At 43.3% G+C, this 5,833-nt stretch overlaps 1 long non-coding RNA gene across 1 annotated transcript; it reads right to left on the minus strand.

Moving 5' to 3' along the window:
• Positions 1–1,461: 1,461 nt before the first annotated feature.
• On the minus strand, positions 1,462–2,646 carry LOC120935363. Its single transcript, XR_005748433.1, has 3 exons — positions 2,300–2,646; positions 1,866–2,048; positions 1,462–1,774 (listed from the first exon to the last, which is right to left on the minus strand). It is a non-coding gene; the product is annotated as an uncharacterized LOC120935363 (long non-coding RNA).
• Between the last annotated feature and the right edge of the window lie 3,187 nt (positions 2,647–5,833).

The raw sequence follows: 5,833 nt of genomic DNA on the forward strand, positions 1-5,833 counted from the left end.
CAAACTTTATTAGTTTAATTTTACCAGTTTTGTCTTCCTGCTATATACATATACCTGTGACTATATTTTCCTCCTGAGAAATAAAAAAAAAAAAACAAGTGTTTCTTGTGTTGAAGTGCCAAATCCTCAAATAATTGATTCTTTACTCACAATTGGTACAGAAAATTCCTTGTTTATTTCCGTTAGAGGTGTATAGGCTATACAACTTTACAAGCTATAAACACATCAATGATCAAGCTTGGTTTTCCTGTCTTTTGTCACTGAGGTTCACCCCTCTGGTGAGGAGTTGAGCACCTGCTATATTGACTTTTATTTGGTTTCTGAAAGAACATGCTTAGAGGTTTTATCCTCAGGGCTTGTATACGTGCAGCTTTTGCTTGGCTTTTCATGCCCTATAAAGCTGCAAAAGCAGATTGCAGAAGGAGGTCAGAAACATCTGTATAAGAACTCAGAAAGACAGACTGTATGCACCTGAAAACGTAATGTATTTGCCCATAAACACAAGCCCTTAATCTTTCTTCACTGCTTAAAAAACACAAGGGTCAAGAACAAGTGTGCAGTTACTGAAATGTCAGGATCCCTAATACAGTATACATATACTTGCTCTGGTTTGGTGGTAAAGGAAGGATTCAGAACTGAAACAGTTGTTTATCAGTGGCAGATGGTTAAATCCAGCCCTCTAACAAGTGTGAGTGCAAAGAGATGTTTAAAGGAGAAGGAACTGTGCACAGCTAAACGTGTCAATAAACTAGAGCGCAATGATACAGGAGCCAGAAGATGACATAGCAGAGGGTGCCAGAGGACACAATCATCAGTGGGGTACAAAGAACATACCTGGATTTGGTTTCAGGCAGGTTCAGTGAACATTACTGCTGTTGTTAAAAACCTTCTTCCATGAGTGCTCAACCTGTGTCCCTCCAACTGTTACAAAGCTACAAGTCCCATGAGGCATTGCAAGGCTGACAGTTACAAGCATGACTCCCAATTGCAGAGGCAGAGGCAAGGAGGGACTTGTAGGTTCACAACAGCTGGAGGCCCGCAGGTCAAGCACCCATGTTCTAGGCTAATAGGCAAAATATTGTCAAACAAATTACACAGGCTAGGGATTCCTTTTACATATTACAGACCTTTATCCTAGATGAGTATATAGTATAGATGAAGGATCTATACCAGAAATTATCCTAGATAGGGATGAGCCGAACACCCCCCCGTTTGGTTCACACCAGAACCTGCAAACAGACCAAAAGTTTGTGTAAACTTAAGAACCCAATTAAAGTCTATGGGACTCGAAGGTTTGAAATCTTAAGTGCTCATTTTAAAGGCTAATATGCAAGTTATTGTCCTAATAAGTGTTTGGTATAGAAAAGAGAAACAAGTGCGGGACTTTAAATGAAGCATGTGCGGGAAACTGTTTGCAATAAATGGGGGGAATGAATCAAAGATAATAAATCTGGAATAGGTTTAAATATTTTATTACTTTCACATAATGCACCGTCCATGACTATATTGCACTATTGAAGAAATAGATAAACATATATGTTTCACAGATTAGTTGGGGGACAAGGTACATGGGCAGTGACCCAAATATATAAATGCAATGAGTACAGCGAGCTGTACTATATTATTGAGACATAAAATAGATATCACATATTAAAATGGAAATTACATCGCATGACACTGCAGTGATAATACATTAATGCATGAGGTATAGAGCTCTACGCGTTTCGCGACTGTTGGTCGCTCATCAGGAGCAGGCATGCATTACATTGGTTATCTGGAACGACATAAGCACATAGCTGGTTAAACGGGGCATCCAACATTTGTGGGGGCTGAGGACTCATCAAGAAGCCCCAGATGGTACTCACCAGGTTGCCGATTGCCGCCGGCACTAGAGTGAAGCTCCGGATGGACCCCAGGATTGGGGTGGTCACTGCCGGGGACTAGGGCTGGAGAATGAGGGGTGCAGGGCCCGTCAGGAGAGCGCACCCAGGTGGCACAGGCATGAGGCATGGTGTATTGAATGCACTGTGGTCGGTAAGGAATGATGGCTGTATTGGAAATAAATGAAGAATGTATTATGTTTGAATGGGATATGGAGATATGATGAAAAGGAAAAGGGGGGAAGGGGGGAGGAAAACAAGCAAAGGAGAAGGAAAAGAGAAAAAAGAAAAGGAAAGAGAAAAAAAGGAGAAAAAAGGGGGATGGGGAAGAAAGACAAGGAGAAATGGGAATATGAAGATAGTAAAGTGAGGTGAAGGTACTGGGTGTGGTGAGGTATAGGAGAGAGGAAGAGGATCACCTGTGAGTTCCGAGTGTGCTGCATGGAGTGATGACATGTGAAGAGCCAAATGCCTGTACCTGCCATAGGATACACCCTCTTATAGGGACCACCCCCCCAATGTTACCCGCCCAGAGACACGCATACGAGGGGGAGGAGAAGGGAGGCGTCTGCATTGGTGCGGGGTAACCGCCCAATGATGCGGCGCCGTTTGACTCCTGTAACCCCTCGTGGATGGTATACCAATACACCGCACGGAGACCTAGTTCCGTGTCAGGTGATGGAGGCGTGACATCGACACGCACTGCCCGCCCATCCGTCCGTGCGTCTTCGGAGCACAGGACGGAGAGCGTGTGCAGTGAGTGTTGCTGCCCCGGATAGGACCACACCCCACAGGGGGCCGGAGGTGCCAACACCCTTAGCCAGACAGCGCCAGGGAACCTGTGAACAGATGTGGAATGGCCCAAAATACCCAGCCGTACTCAAAATGTGACAGATACTAATGAAACAGTTGTAAGCACATTGCTGCTAGCACTTAGAAAAACAACAATAATGCAGTACTGGATATTAACACAAAATAGACAAAAATGTAGTCCCGTAAAATACATGCTTCCATCCCTAGTTATGGTATATAAAGTGGGCGGGGGGAGGGTTGGTTGGGACTTTAAATGAGGTAATGGGTCAATTACCTCCATCCCTAATTAGGTATAGAAAAGAGAAACAAGTGCGGGACTTTAAATGAAGCATGTGCGGGAAACTGTTTGCAATAAATGGGGGGAATGAATCAAAGATAATAAATCTGGAATAGGTTTAAATATTTTATTACTTTCACATAATGCACCGTCCATGACTATATTGCACTATTGAAGAAATAGATAAACATATATGTTTCACAGATTAGGTGGGGGACAAGGTACATGGGCAGTGACCCAAATATATAAATGCAATGAGTACAGCGAGCTGTACTATATTATTGAGACATAAAATAGATATCACATATTAAAATGGAAATTACATCGCATGACACTGCAGTGATAATACATTAATGCATGAGGTATAGAGCTCTACGCGTTTCGCGACTGTTGGTCGCTCATCAGGAGCAGGCATGCATTACATTGGTTAATAAGTGTTTGGGGACCTGGGTCCTGCCCCAGGGCACATGTATCAATGCAAAAAAAAGTTTAAAAAACAGATGTTTTTTCAGGAGCAGTGATTTGAATAATGCTTAAAGTGAAACAATAAAAGTGAAATATTCCTTTAAATTTCGTACCGGGGGGGGGGTGTATAGTATGCCTGTGTTTCCCATGCTTAGAACTGTCCCTGCACAAAGTGTAATTTCTGAAGGAGAAAAAGTCATTTAAAACCACTCCCAGCTATAATGAATTGTCGGCTCCCGGCACTACAGAAAAAAGTCATTCATAAAGAAAAAAGCGTGGGGATCCCCCCAAATTCAATTACCAGGCCCAGCTCTGCCAGGTTGCGTGCTCGGATCAAGGGTCTGGTGTGGATTTTTGGGGGGAACTCCACGCCATTTTTAAAAAAAAATTGGGGTGGAGTTCCCCTTAAAATCCATACCAGACCTGAAGGGTCTGAAATGGATATTTGGGGGGAACCCCACGTCATTTTTTCTTATTTGACGTGGGGTTCCCCTTAATATCCATACCAGACCCGTTCTAAGCACGGGAAACAAGTGCTACTTCACAGGCATACTATACACCCCACCTAGGAACGAAATTTAAAGGAATATTTCACTTTTATTGTTTCATTTTAAGCATTATTAAAATCACTGCTCCCGAAAAAACTGCAGTTTCTTTTACTTTTTTTGCATTGATACATGTCCCCTGGGACATGACCCAGGTCCACAAAACACTTTTTAGGACAATAACTTGCATATTAGCCTTTAAAATTCGCACTTTAGATTTCTCCCATAGACTTTTACAGAGTGTTCTGCGGCTTTTCGAATTTGCCGCGAACACCCCAAATTGTTCCCTGAACAGGCGAACAGGCAATGTTCGAGTTGAACATGAGTTCGACTCGAACTCGAAGCTCATCCCTAATCCTAGATGATGGTCTGATATAGATGTTAATGAGGGAACAGAATATTAAGGTAAACCCCACACGAAAATAAAATGAAACATGGTCTGGGGTCCCCCACTCAAATGTTATACCAGAACCTTTAAAGGGGTTGTAAAGGTTTGTTTTTAATTTTCTAAATAGGTTCCTGTAAGCTAGTGCATTGTTGGTTCACTTAGGCCGCGTACACACGGTCGTTCCAAACCGATGATAATGGACCGAAGTTCAGTTTCATCGGTCCAAACCGACTGCGTGTATGGCCCATCGGTCTGTTGTCCTTCGGTCCAAAATTTTAAAACAAGCTTTAAAATCGAACCGATGGACCGCTGACCGATCGGTCCAAACCGATGGTTAGTACAGAAAAGCATCAGTTCAAAACCTGCGCATGCTCAGAATCAAGTCGACGCATGCTTGGAAGCATTGGACTTCGTTTTTTTCAGCACGTCGTGTGTTTTACGTCACCGCGTTCTGACCCGATCGTTTTTTTGGAATGATGGTGTGTACGCACATCAGACCGTCAGGCCACTTCAGCGGTGAACCGATGGAAACGGCCCAACGGACCATTCTCATCAGTTTGGATCGACCGTGTGTACGCGGCCTTACCGTTTCCTTAGATTTCTCTTCTAAATGTTTTTTTTTCTTTGTTTTCTTTGTCTGAATTTCTCACTTCCTGTTCCTCCTCAGTGAGCTGTTCTGGCTGACTAAACACCGCTCGGATGATGGTGTGAAGTTTACTGAGGAGAAACAGGAAGTGAGAAATTCAGACAAAGAAAATAAACATTTAGAAGGGAAATCAAAAGAAAAGGTAAGTGAACCAACAATGCATTAGCTTAAAGGAACCTATTTAGAAAATAGAAAACGAACCTTTACATTCCCTTTAAGTCTGGAAAAGATTTTAAGTGGGAACCCCATGCAAAAAAATAAGAAAAAAAAGCATGGAGTCTACACTATAATCTATACCAGACCCTCATCCGAGCATGCAACCTAGCAAGCCAGGAATGGGAGGAGAATAAGGCTGTGCCCTCCGTTCCTGAACTAAACCAGATGACATGCCTACAGCATAGGGGAGCACTTCTCCAGGGGAGCTCCCTGGCAAAGCACCTTGGGCCAGATTCACAGACGAGATACGCCGGAGTATCTACTGATACTCCGGCGTATTTTCAAATTTGCCGCGTCGTATCTTAATTTGTGATTCACAAACAAGATACGACGGCTTTTGGCTAAGATCCGACAGGCTTACGGCTTCGTACGCCTTCGGATCTTAGGCTGCAATACTTCGGCCGCCACTGGGTGGAGTTTGCGTCGTTTTCCTGCGTCGGGTATGCAAATGAGCATTTACGGCGATCCACAAAGGTTTTCGGGTTCGTAACGTCGTCGCTAGTAATTTTTTCCCGTCGCAAAGTTACGGCTGCTTTAACATTGCTTAAATTTAGACGAGCCATGTTAAAGTATGGCCGTCGTTCCCGCGTTAAAATTAAAAAA

This window comes from Rana temporaria, chromosome 4 (assembly GCF_905171775.1).
Source record: "Rana temporaria chromosome 4, aRanTem1.1, whole genome shotgun sequence".
NCBI lineage: Eukaryota > Metazoa > Chordata > Amphibia > Anura > Ranidae > Rana > Rana temporaria.